Source organism: Carcharodon carcharias, chromosome 28 (genome assembly GCF_017639515.1).
Source record: "Carcharodon carcharias isolate sCarCar2 chromosome 28, sCarCar2.pri, whole genome shotgun sequence".
Lineage (NCBI taxonomy): Eukaryota > Metazoa > Chordata > Chondrichthyes > Lamniformes > Lamnidae > Carcharodon > Carcharodon carcharias.
Window position 1 is genome coordinate 13,296,759 of NC_054494.1, and position 13,535 is coordinate 13,310,293.

The 13,535-nt window shown below is 38.7% G+C and overlaps 1 protein-coding gene across 3 annotated transcripts in view; it reads left to right on the forward strand.

Moving 5' to 3' along the window:
- The window catches only part of bmpr1aa (bone morphogenetic protein receptor, type IAa), a 270,009-nt gene that overhangs the window by 130,962 nt on the left and 125,512 nt on the right, over positions 1–13,535 (forward strand). Inside the window, exons 2-3 of one of the 3 annotated variants that reach the window (XM_041176181.1) lie at positions 5,026–5,147; positions 7,153–7,289. The gene's annotated coding sequence lies outside the window, so the exon portion shown is untranslated. The remainder of the gene's footprint in view (positions 1–5,025; positions 5,148–7,152; positions 7,290–13,535) is intronic. The other 2 variants (XM_041176184.1, XM_041176182.1) reach the window with 2 other exon arrangements.

A 13,535-nucleotide genomic window follows, 5' to 3' on the forward strand; every position in this document is an offset into this window, starting at 1 on the left:
CTAGCGCCTCCTACAAGGAGGATCAGCAATACCACTTCAGAGATTGCTATAAGCATGCATATGCGGGCAACAGAAATTAGTCTTGGGGTGAAGTTACTCAGTAGCTAAGTCTTGCCTACAGGGCAGAATCAATGAAGCTGTCAGCCATTCCCAGCAACTTTAGAGTTCCAAAATTCCAATCAGCCTTAGCACTGCATTTATAGCTATCAAGAGTTGGCAGAAAAAATGTAGGCAAAGTGATAGTGGCATGCTGAAGTCAGGAAGGAAATTGAAACCTTAAAAGGACCCATATGGAATTGAAAAATGTGCATAAAGAGATGGGTATTAGATGACCAAGATTCTGGTTTTTCACTAAATGTCCTGACAGTTTTCTCCAAATTGTTCAAATGTCCTAGTTTTCAGCACCGCTGAGTTCCCTCCCCTGAACCTGCCCCTTGCGTTCCATTTATTGTCAAAAACCCCCCAAAAAGACCTTTTGCGCTGCTCCCTAGGAATTGAAATAGTGTCCATTCGTTGACCATTGTGCGGCTGTGCCAAGCGGTCCCAAATGCCCAGTAATCCTCCTCACCAGCATCCAGAGCCAGGAGGGAATCAGCTTCTGGATGAAAACAGAAGATTAATGATGGTGTCTGCCAACCACAAGCCACACTTGTAGAGGTAGTCAGATAGCGGCATGACTGAAGTAAACTACCAGTCAGTGCTGAGGAAGCTGGCAGGCAAGTTCGATTGAGTGGTGGCATGTTCAACCACACTTCACTGAAAGAACGTATGCTTTCCAGCTTATGGTTCTAGGTGCAAACAAAATCTTCCATACTTGAGATATGTTTGCTAGTTTAAAATGCAGCTTCTGGCTGAAGACCACTATTGTTAAAACCCAGTCTGCAAATGAAAATAAACTAAGCTTTTAAATGGAGATTGCACAGTAAAGCTAGAGTGGAATAGAGCATTCTAGCTGGGATCATGTGACAAATGAAGCCTTGGTTCAGTTTCTTTGGGGAAAAAAAACTAGGCAGAAATGTCACTGAAGCAAAAATCTGTGGTTTGCAACTGTAATTGGGTGCCTGAATAGGGTTGCCAACTCTGGCTGGATGTATTCCAGGAGATGTAATCACATGATCTACCTCCAACTGCCCCTCCCCCAGACTCTAGCCATTGGCTACCCAATGTGTCCATCATTGCAGAGCCTCGCCTTCCCAAGGCTATTCAGTGTGTACCAGTTTTGACTTTGAAAATCTGGTCACCTTAACATGCCAGAGGACTAATTGTTGAATATTTTACTAGGATAGATATTAACAATATCTCATTAAGTATAAAAGTATGTGTGCAGTGAGATTTTGATATTGAAGGAAAGATTCTGATGGAATTGAAAAACAATTTCCTCCCTAAAGCAAGTAAACCATACCCAGGGTACTTAAGAGACCAAGAAAGAGTTTTGGTGAAGTACTATTTGAGAGTCGACAGATTCTGAAGAGGTTTCAAAAATTGCAACAATGTCATACCATACAGTCTCATTCACCTGATCTCCATCATCAGGCATAACAGAAGAACGTCTATATGAAAATAGATGGTGGCCAGCACAGCTTTTCCTGATCAACTTCAACGTTGTTTAAGGGACTGGCATGTTAAGAGTGACTGGACAAAGCCATATGTATAAGAATTTCCAAAGGCTTTTGATATATTCAATGGAAGATTTATTTTTCAAAATAATGTCCATGGATATAAAGGATAAGACCTGGAGATGGGATTAGTAACATGAAGGCAAGAGAGTTGTCCCATTGGTTTATCTTAGCACCTTTCTTGTTTTTAATATACAATTATGTTGAACTGCATCCTGTATGACCAATGTGACATCATGATGAAAACATGATTGGGTTTGTTTTAGCTTCATTTCCTCAAAACTAATTGCACTTGACACTTCTTGCAATTATAAAATTTGCTCAATTTTCAAGGAAAAAAGGATACCCAGCAAGTTGGTTAATCTCTCCGAAACATGAGTCAAAATTTGAATAAGGTTGGATGTATGCGATTTATGAATCAAAAACTTAAAACTAAAACAGTCAAGTACCAGTTGAAAATATTGTACATTTGAAGTAGGACTGCTGTTGACATCTGATGAAGAGACAGGTTAATGTTTCCAGTAGAGATCCATTTGTGATGTGTTTGTAAAATGGTACAGTTTCCTCTAAATTTGAAGAATGGAATTCAGACCAGTGATCCCTAAAGCTGCACTGGTGATTATGGGAGGAAGAGAACGGTATGAGCAAACTAAGAACATTTTTATCCAGTCTTGCATCTCTTCAACATTAATTGATACAGACATTTGTATATGTACATAATACAACTTCTGCCCATAATTTCGCAGAGAGGGTTGTGAATCTTTGCAATTCTTTAACCCAGAGGGTTGTGGATGCTCCACAGTTGAGTATATGGATAGATGGATTTTTGATCTCTCAAGGTATCGAGAGATATGGGAGGTGGGCAGGAAAGTGGAGTTAAGGCAGAAGATCAACCGTGATTATTAATGAATGGCGGACCAGGCTTGAGGGACCATATGATCTACGCTTATTTCTTGTGTTAATTTTAACAAGTCATAGGAACATTGGAGCAGGAGTAGGAGCCTAGCAAGCCTCATCAGCCGTTCAATACAATTCATCCACTTCAATTCCTTTTTCCCCTACACTAACCCCATATCCCTTTATGTCAATGGTATATAGAAGTCTGTCAATCTCTGCTTTAAACATACTCAATGACTGAGCTTCCACAGCCCTCTGGGGTAGAGAATCCCAAAGATTCACAATCCTCTGAGTAAAAAAAATTCTCCTCATCTCAGTTCTAAGTGCCTTACCCCTTATTTTGAAATGGTGTGCCCTATTTCTAGACTCCCCAACCAGGAGAAACATCTTGCCTACATCTGCCCTGTCTATCTCTTTAAGTATATTGCAGGTTTCAATGAGATCACCTCTCATTCTTCAAAACTCTAGAGAACACAGGCCCAGTTTCCCCAGTCTCTCTTCATAGGACTGTCCTGCCATCCTAGGAACAAGTCTGGTGAACCTTTGTTGCACTCCTCCTATGGCAATTACATCCTTCTTAAGGTAAGGGGACCAAAACTGCACACAGTACTCCAAGGTTCTATACAATTGAAGCAAGACGTTGCTACTCCTGTACTCAAATCCTCTTATGATAAAGGCTAACATACCATTAGCCTTCCCAACTGCTCGCTGCACCTGTATGTTAGCTTTCAGTGACTTATTTACGAGGACACCCAGGTCCCTTTGCACATCTACACTTTCTAATCTCCTACGTATTTAAGAAATACGTTACATATCTGTTCCTCTGACCAAAGTGGAAAACCTCACTCTTTTCCACATTATATTCCACCTGCCATGTTCTTGCCTACTTGTCCAAATTCTCTTGAAGCCGCTTTGCATCTTCCTCTCAACACACATTCCCATCCAGCTTTGTGTCATCCATGTACTTGGAAATATTACATTTGGTCCCCACATCTAAATCATTGATATATATGCTGAACAGCTGGGACCCAAGTACTGATCTTTGCAGTACCCCACTAGTCACAGCCTTCCAACATGAGAATGACCTGCTTATTCCTAGTGTTTTCTGCCTGTTGCCAATGCTTAATCCATGCTAGTAAATTACGTCCTATCCCATGTGCTTTAATTTTTCTGACCAACCTCCTGCGGGAGAGTTCATGAAAAGCCTTCTGAAAATCAATGTCCATCAACTCCCCTTTATCAATATGATAAAAGCAAACTACTACGGATGCTGTAAATCTAAAACAAAAATAGCTGGAAAAACTCAACAGGTCTGACAGCATCTGCGGAGAGGAACACAGTTAACGTTTCGAGTCCAAATGGCTTCTGATGAAGAGACATTCGGACTCGAAACGTTAACTGTGTTCCTCTCCACAGATGCTGTCAGACCTGCTGAGTTTTTCCAGCTATTTTTGTTTTTGTCCCCTTTATCAATTCTGTTAGTTACATCCTCAAAAAACCCCAACAGGCTTGCCAAACATGATTTCCCATTCATAACTCCATGTTGATTATGCCCAAACAGATCATCATTATGAGTATCCCATTTATCACATTCTTTATAATAGATTCTGGCATTTTCCTACTACTGCTCCATGACATCTTGACTCTGACACCAGGGAGGCATCACACCATCTTGGAGTCACATTTACTGCCACAGAAAGGCCTGTTTGATCCCCTATCAAATCCCCTGTCACTATTGCTCTTCCACTCTTCTTCCTTCCTTCCTGTGCAGCTGAACTACCCAACCTGCCAAGGCCACCCATTCCCTCACTTTCCTAACCTGCAATGTGACCACCTCCCTAACAGTGCTATCCACACAGTTCTCAGCCTCGTGAATACACAATAATGACTCCAGCTGCTGCTTGAGTTCCGAAACCCAGAGCTCGGGCTTCTACAGCTGTTGACACTTCCTGCCTATATGTTCGTCCAGAACATATGACTTCCCATATACCGCAGAATGTACATTCCACTCAGCCAAGCTGTCCTGCCGTACCATAATTTTAAAAAAACTATTTATTACAATTAGAATAATTTACCAGTTATTCACCAGTCAGCTTCTTGCCCTACACTAAAGTAACAACCAGCTACTGGAGGATGAAAAGTAGAAAAAGGAGCACCTTCCTTCCCAAACTCACTCTCACACATATGCGCACACCCTGTGCACCCAAAGCAGCACTGAGAAAGGTCTGTGTTTATGCTTCCTGAAAAACAACTGATTCAAGCTTCTGAAAACTAGTTTAAGCTAGCTACCTAATTAACTAGCTGCAGCTGCTGTCACAGCTTGTATACCACTGCTTTAAGTCTGGAATAAAACTTGACTTCTCTTAAGAATTATTTTTAAACAATTGTTAAATTGAAGAAAAAACTAGACTTTAGATAGAAATTAACCCTTAAACTCTCTCACTTACCAGATCTCAGTGCAGTCACTTAATCAAAATGCCTATTTATAACAAAAAACTCTTTCTTTCTGCAGGTTTTATGAATTTTCTTCAGTTCATTTGGTTCTTAGGACTTCAGGCGTAGAAGATTACTTATGTTTGTGCTTCAAAGTCCAGTGTGGAATGTGCAAATCGCTCAATTTTTTTCTCACGTCAGGTAAGACTGACTGACTGTATCACATTTCGTAAGATCGTAAGAAATAGGAGGAGTAGGCCATTCAGCCCATTGAACCTGCTGCACTATTCAATAAGGTCATGGCTGATCTGATTGTGGCCTTATCTCCACTATCCTGCAACCCCCCCCCCCCCCCCCCGCCACCGCCAATAACCCTTAACTCCCTTGTCAATCAAAAATCTGTCTAATTGAGCCTTAAATATATTCAATGACCCAGCCTCCACTGTCTCTGGGGAAGAGAATTCCAAAGACTAACGACCCTCTGAGATAAATTCCTCTTCACCTGTGTCTTAAATGGGAGACCCCTTATATTTGAACTGTACCCGTTAGTTCTATATTCCCCCACGGGAAGAAACATCATCTCAACATCTACCCGTCTAAGCACCCCCCTCAGAATCCTATGTTTCAATAAGATCAGCTCTCATTCTTTAAACATCCACGAATATAGGCTCAATCTTTCCTCATAAGGTAAACCTCTCATCCCTGGAATCAGCCTAATGAACCTTCTCTGAACTCCTCCTGAAGCAAGCATATCCTTCCTTAAGTAAGGAGACCAAAACTGTACACAGTACTTTATGTACAGTCTCACCAATGCCCTGAATGATTGTAATAAGACTTCCCTACTTTTATACTTCATCCCCTTGGAATAAAGGTCGTTCCATTTGCCTTCCTAATTACTTGCTGTATCTGCATGCTAACTTTTTGTGATTCATGTACAAGGACACCCAGGTCCCTCTGTACTGTATTCTGCTGTCTTTCTCCTTTTTAAATAATACTTTGCTTTTTTATTCTTCCTGCCAAAGTGGAGAACCTCACATTTTCCCACATTATACTCTCATCTGCCACATTTCTGCCCACTCTCATTACCTATTTATATCCTTTTGTCGTCTCCTCACAACTTGCTTCCCTACCTATCTTTGTATCATCAGCAAATTTGGCTACAATACAATCTGTCCCTTCATCCAAGTCATCAATATAGATCGTAAATTGTTGAGGCCCCAGTACTGATCCCTGTGGCACTCCACTAATTAGTTTCCCAATCTGAAAATGACCCATTTATCCCGACAGTTGGTTTCCTGTTAATTAGCAAATCCTCCTGCCATGCTTATATATCACCCTCAACATCATATGCCTTTACCTTGTGCAGTAACCTTTGATGTGGCACTTTATCGAATGCCTTTTGGAAATCCCAATGCACTACATATAGTTCCCCTTTATCCACCTTGGTTGCTGCCAATTTTACTTGTAGTGGTTTGGAAAATGTTTAATACCAGCTGTTTTATTGTAGCATTTAATGCCTTTTGTACAATAAAGCGAAAGTGCTCTGCAATTTTTGGTTGATGTCTGCAATCCCAAGAAGTGACTTGCTTGACGGCCACTTTATGGACTCACACTATACTTATTTTCATGAATAGCTAATATACTATATAAGCACATAGAACTACTAATGAAAAGACAAAAATCTTAAACCACATGGTTTTTACTTGGCATTGATCAGGTGTTATGAATCTATTTTCTCAACTAGATTTGTCAAGAGCTATATTATCCAAGTGTTTGCACATACAAATAATTTAGAGTTTGGTTGTAGATCAGATATTGAAAATCATGTCATCACAAAGGATCCCTTTGATCTAACTTTGTTGCGCATGGCCTGTTTATTTCAATGCACAGTACCTTGATTTTTTTTTTGGACTGATGTGCCCCTTGGTATATTAAAAGGGATAACTTGGGCCTGCATGGTACCTGCATGATTGTTGCCTGGTTGCACACATGCACAGCTTATAGGGTCCATTGGTGAAAACTGAGCCATAACATCTTCTCCCCCCAAAAAGCAGAGGAGATGGTGGACATTTGCTTTCACAGAGCTGTAGCTCAGCTGTGTATTTCCAGCAATAATATTTTGTATGCAGCTTGACATCCAGTCTTTATCAGGAGTATTGAAACAGGACCATTCAGTAACAGCACTGAATTTTTTGCTTTGGAACAGAATGAAAAACCAAAAAGACACAGTCTGCTCTTATGGATCTATGTGGAACCTCTTTCTACTGAAAATGGCTGCATGAAGTTGGTATTTCAGACCTTCCACACAGATAGAAAAATTGTACAATATAAGGAAATTACAAGGTGAAAGTTTGGGACATGTAATGCCCATTCCAATATCAAATGCAAAAGTACACCTTAAAAAAATGTCTTTTCTCGATACTTGAACTTTGGGTGTGCTTTGTGTAGTGTAATCGGTAGAGTTGTTTTGTCTCAGCTACGAGAACTGGTAACGTGCAGGTGTTTCATTCAATAAGGTCATTCAGGTTTTTAAAAACTATTCTGTTGACAGCTCTCAAGGGATGATAGGTCAACAGAACGAAGAATCTATCCTATTGGATTGTTATGACACAGCCAGTGGTAAATCCTGAGCTGCTCAAATCCCAAAGGGAAACTTGAAACAACTGCCACAACTTGTTTTGCAATTTGTATAAATTTCGAGATGCCAGCCTTGAATTCAGTAGTAATAAGACCATCGAGTCTTATAGGTTTCTTACCAAACGAAATTAAATCTTTATTAATAGAAAAAATGATTTTAAATACATACATAGACCTACAAATTGCTACTATGATAACTTCTAAATCCCCTAATTAATCTAACTCCCAGTTACGCTTTCATTAAGGCAACAGTAAGACACAGATTTTAAAAGACCCAGGCAAAGAAACATGATAGCCTAAACAATCCAATTTGAAGTGAGTTTCCTTAACTTCAGTTGATTGTAGACAGTAGCTCGAGGCGCAGATGCTGAAGGCTTTTCACACTTGTTAGATCTTAAAATGCTTGCCTTTACACACAGCCTTCTCTCTTTATACATGTTTTTCCCTTTGAATTCAAATTTCCATTGTTTCATTATGTCTTTGGACTTTACCTCCCTGATAATAAAAAGTTATCATAGTACCAATTTTACCAGTAATCTTTGGGAAAAATAAACAAATTGTTTCTGAACTTCACCTGGCTAGGTGACACATTTCACCCCTCCTTTGAAAACAATCTAGCCTGGTTTATTTGAAAATGCAAATGTTCTTTTACACGTTACATTCTAAACTTCTACATATTAAGGCAACATATTTGAACTTTCCGATAACATTATTATATCATCCTGACATGGATACTGATGCATGCAGTAATAAAAATGTATCTGATGTCTTCTGCAATATTTTAAAGTCTCCAACCCATTAATATCAATTGAATGACGTGCATGTTAGAATCTAGGACCAACAACATCTTATAGCGCATTTTACAAAGTGTTTAAGGAGCATCATCATTAACAGCATTTTTGACATTCACACTGAACCACAGAAGTAGAAATTGGAACAGATGACCAAAAGCTTGGTCAAATTGATATCTTTTAACCTACTCCTTAAAACCTGAGAGAGAGAGAGAGGCTGAGGTTTGACGAGGGAATTCCAGAGTTTAGGGCCAAAGTAGCTGAAAACACGGCTGCCAATGTTAGAGTGATTAGAATCAAGGATGTTCTAGAGGCCAGAATTGGAGGAGTGCAGAAATCTTGAAGGTTTGTGGAGCAAGAGAAGGCGACACAGGTAGGAAGGAGCAAGATCATGCAGGGATTTGAAACCAAGGGATTGAGCTCAAGACAGAAAGCCACAAAAGCAGTTAATGGGTCCCGAAACTTAGTTTTAGAGGAGGGATAATTTACTCCTCAAATTAATAGGTTTCATAATATTAAATGTCAGAGGTTGAAGATTTATTAAGCATACAATAATTAAACTTACACTTAACAGCCAGTACTTATGACACAGACCTTCATCAAACTCTAAAGTCCTAACATCCACTTTTTAAATCTTTGAGTGGCAATTCGGATTTTTCTGCATTACCTAAAACAATTCCATAATGTTAATGAGCTTGTCCCTTAAAAAGTCTTTTCCTTTTAATTTTTTACCTTATCAATTGTTTCACTCCTGTTGCTATTCTATTAATGAAAATTTCCAATTAGAAATCTGCACCATTCCATTCCAATCTCCTTTGGAAAATTATGTTGTAATCCCTTCTGCAGAATTTATCAAATTAAAGATCTCAGAAATACATGCATTGGAATACTATTATGTTTATTGGCTAAACTTACTGCTGCCTTAATCTTCATATTAATTCAACACTTCAGTGACTATTGCATCTAAATTGACTTCTACGTCCTCGGTCAACAGGGTAAACAATAGGTTACTGGTACAACAATATGAAGAGAAATAAGTAGCAGTTTCACTGCAGAATTCAAGACTGTCTGATTAACCCTTTCCTGACTGAAGGAATGGACTGAATGTTGCAATAGGCTTCATAAGGACCATAGTCAGCTGAGATTATATGATAAGCACCATTAAAGTGCAGGCTTGCCTGTGACTGCAAGAATACTATAGCAGATGATCATATTGCAAAAATGATCCATGTTATTAGAAGCACTGAATTCAGTTTGAGTGAAGATGTTACTTGTCACCTTTTGTTGAAATGCATCCGAGAACAAAGCAATTTGCACTGCTTGAGGCTAATGAACGTCTTGACTCTGGTTATGAGCTCTCAGCCAGTCTGTCCAGATGTTGGACAAGGTCCTTTGTGTGTGTGCAGTTCTACCATTGCTTAATCTATCCCGAGTATAATCAGATATAGCAGATAGAGCAAAAACAGAAATTGGCATAATTGCATTGAATGGGATTCTGTAATAGAAATGAATCATAAAATTAAGGATATTGCACTGAAGATATTGGAAAATGCAATAAAGTGGACAGCAGTGAACAGCTATTTGGCTTATTTTTTTTTACTATTCAGGAATACAGTTCTGGTCCCAATTAATATTCATCAGTAGTGATTATTTTCAAAACTATCAATACAAAGAAAATCAGGGATGCTGTGTGCAATTTTGAATTGTTATGTGACTTTTGTTTGCAGGATGTGGCCGATGCTGCCAAGGCTACATTTATTGTCCACCCCTAATTGTTCATAGGATAAATTGAGCTGCTGCAGTCCTTGTGCTAATGGTGCTTCTACAGTGGTGTTAGGTAGGGAATTCCAGAATATTGACCCAGTCACAATGAAGGAACGGACAAACATGTCCAACCCAGGCCGGTGTATGACTTAGAGGAAAACTTGGAGATGGTGTTCTCACAACATTGCTGTTTCTTTCTTGTCCACGGTGATGGAGATTACAGGGGAGGAATGCTATAATGTTGGTGAATTGCTGGAGTGCAGCCTGTAGACCGTACACTGATTATGTGTGGATATTGATTTCAGAGAGACACATTATATACAATGTTTCATTGTACATTTGGATATCCTATTTTATGTTTAATTGGAACCGATAATCTATCAAATAATTGAATATCCCTAAATTAGACTGGTAATTGCTGTTCTGAATTTTGAATGTGCTGCTTTTCTGCCCCAATTCTTTTTTGCAACAGTCCTATCCACTGCTCTGCTCCTGGTGCTAAGGTTAGCTACCACAGACAAACTCCTGGCCCTATAATGGACAACCAAAAATGCTTCTTCTGACAATAACTTGAGCGTTCTATAGGTTGTCAGAGGATCACTTTAAGCAGTCCTTGCAAAGTTGTAGCTTCTAGTACATATATTAATACACAGAGCCCTGTTCTTTTCAGACAGAAGATCATGTACACACATTGCGCCTGTTGCAGCTAAACAAAGTAAGTGACAGCCATTCACTGGTTCATTCCTCAGGGCAGTGCCTTGACCAATCCAGAGTCAAGCTGCCTGGTTTAAAGATTAAACAATGCTTGTCAGTCACCGTTAACTGGTGCATTCTCCATGGCAATGCCTCTACCATTCAGACTCTATTTGCCAACCAACCAGCACTCTTTTCTCATACAATATAAAGTTATTGCTTCCCCTGACATTGGCTTTCTTGTGATTGTCCCAATGAGTACAAGATGAAAAGCTTTGACAAAATGTCTTTCTTCAGCAGTACTCAAGTTCTGTACTACCAAATGACCATTAGTTAACACATGGGTAGCAATTAATATTTTTAAGCTGTGAGAATTTAACTTTAACTTCACTAAAGGGGTTCAACATATTTTTGATCGTTAAATAATAGCAGTAATTTGCATCCGTTGCGGGTTTAGCTTTCAACCCAGTCCATTATTTCTTGAAATGTGCCTAATATACACATAACAAGTCCATGCAAAGGATTCTATTAAGTTTAAAAATTCAAAGTACTTTAAGAGCTGTTCAAACATCTCTCGAGGCTATCTTAGTAGTTTTCAGATGATGCTGAAAAGTGAGAGTAGGAAGTAATGCAAGCTTTTAGGAGATGACTGATGGTGATGTCAGGAAGGATTGCACGGACCATTTGAAGTGCAGTAGAGAATGGACTGGTGACTGAGAGTCTGGACAACTGAGTTTTGATTCAGAGGAAAATATTAAACTATAGAGTCGAGATAATTAGAAATGTTTGGAAGTGGTAGTATACTAGTTTAAAATGCATTAGTTTTTTAAAAAAAGAATGATGGATCTTTTAAAGTTCATGAACAATATGGAGACTAATGCATGTTTAGTTCTACTACCCAGTAGTATGCATGCAAATTGTCATGTATGTCACAGTTTGTTTTCTTCATGCAATGCCTCTTTGTAATGCAAATTACAGCCCAATGGATGCCAGATTTGGTTATTAGAAGCCAGTTGAATTTATCCATTCTTCCAGAAAGACATATAGTTGATACCTTGGTAATTATGGAACAGTTATTTTTAAATACTTATTGTTGAGATTACAAGCTGGTTGAAAACTGAAGGAGGCAAATATTTGCATTGAAAGTGGGTCCTGTTTCATATATTATACTTGTAGATAAAACTGGCCTTTTTAAACACATGTTCATACAAACAAAATAAATTCATTTTGGAGTCTTGTAGCAAATAGTTTTAATTTTTCTAAAGCTTCTTGGGAGTAAAACTAATGTATTGTGGAAACTGAGTTGTTTAAAATAAGCTACTTTGCCATAGTTATGTGCTGATCTATCCTGCAGTATTATTACATTAAGCTGTGCATTCTAATCAAAGTCCTTTGAATCCTTGCTGTTTGTCCACATCTAAACGTGCCTGAGTTGAAGCTACCAGGAAGTGAATGCTGTTGTGGAACCCCTATCTTGTTTGTCTGGAACTAAAAGACAGTGTTACAATTACCAGATTCTATTTGCTTGATGTTTGATGTTTTAGATTGCATCATGATCAGAATCTTGATTTGACCCTCTGTGTATAAAATTTGAATGTAGCAGCTTGAAATGTGACACATTTCGACGGAATGCAGGAAAGCTTGAAGGACTAGCACTTAAGGCATGTGAAGTATTTACTGAAAGGAATCCCTATAAATAAAGGTGTGGTGGGAAATGTTTAACTTGCACTATGTTTCATTGATAGATGATCAAATAATTTGAAATAAGAAACTTTGAATGAAATCCAGAATATTGCACCTTTTCAATTTATTGAGTATATTGTAAATGCAATTTATTGTATCCAAGCATTCAACAAATGCAGCCACTACAAAAAAAATCTGAGATATTAGACATTCTTGGTATTTCAAATGTGATTAGTTTGAGTTATGTGGTTGATGGGATTTTCTTTGAACAGGATAGAACTCTATTGAAGATGTCCTGTGCACAAGTGCTTCAGTTTTTAACTTAAGGTATGGACCCAACTATTAGAGAACATTCAGTTATTTACATAGCTTAAAACAGTCAGGGAAAACTGAAAGTTTCATCTTGAGATATGCAAATTAATGGGAATACTGATTGCATCTCACAAACAGCATACAAGACCTAAATGTTATGTGCCTAAGTGATCCTCAGGGAGTAAAAACCTGGAACTGCCTGTTCCCTGAAGAGGCATCTTATTGCAGTGTTGCCAACAGGGACTTCGAGCTCAACAAACTGGTGGTGATCGGGTCTTCATATTTGCCAGATAATACAAAATATTTGCAATATTAATGGAAGAAATGCACAATCTTTTGAAAATAGGTTTGAGGTTTTAAACAGTCAGACTGATATACTCACTGTCAAGGTTAGGAGAAGAGCTTCAAAAGGATTTTGCAATTCAACTGTTTCACAAAGAAAGTCTGCTGTATACACTCTCAGTGGTGACAAACTGTTAATTGAAGTAACAAAAACAGAAACAAAAATACCTGGAAAAACTTAGGTCTGGCAGCATCGGCGAAGAAGAGCACAGTTGACGTTTCGAGTCCTCATGACCCTTCGACAGAACTTCTCCGCCGATGCTGCCAGACCTGACTTTTTCCAGGTATTTCTGTTTCTGTTTTTGTTTTGGATTTCCAGCATCCGCAGTTCTTTGCTTTTATCTCTGTTAATTGAAGTATTGCGGTC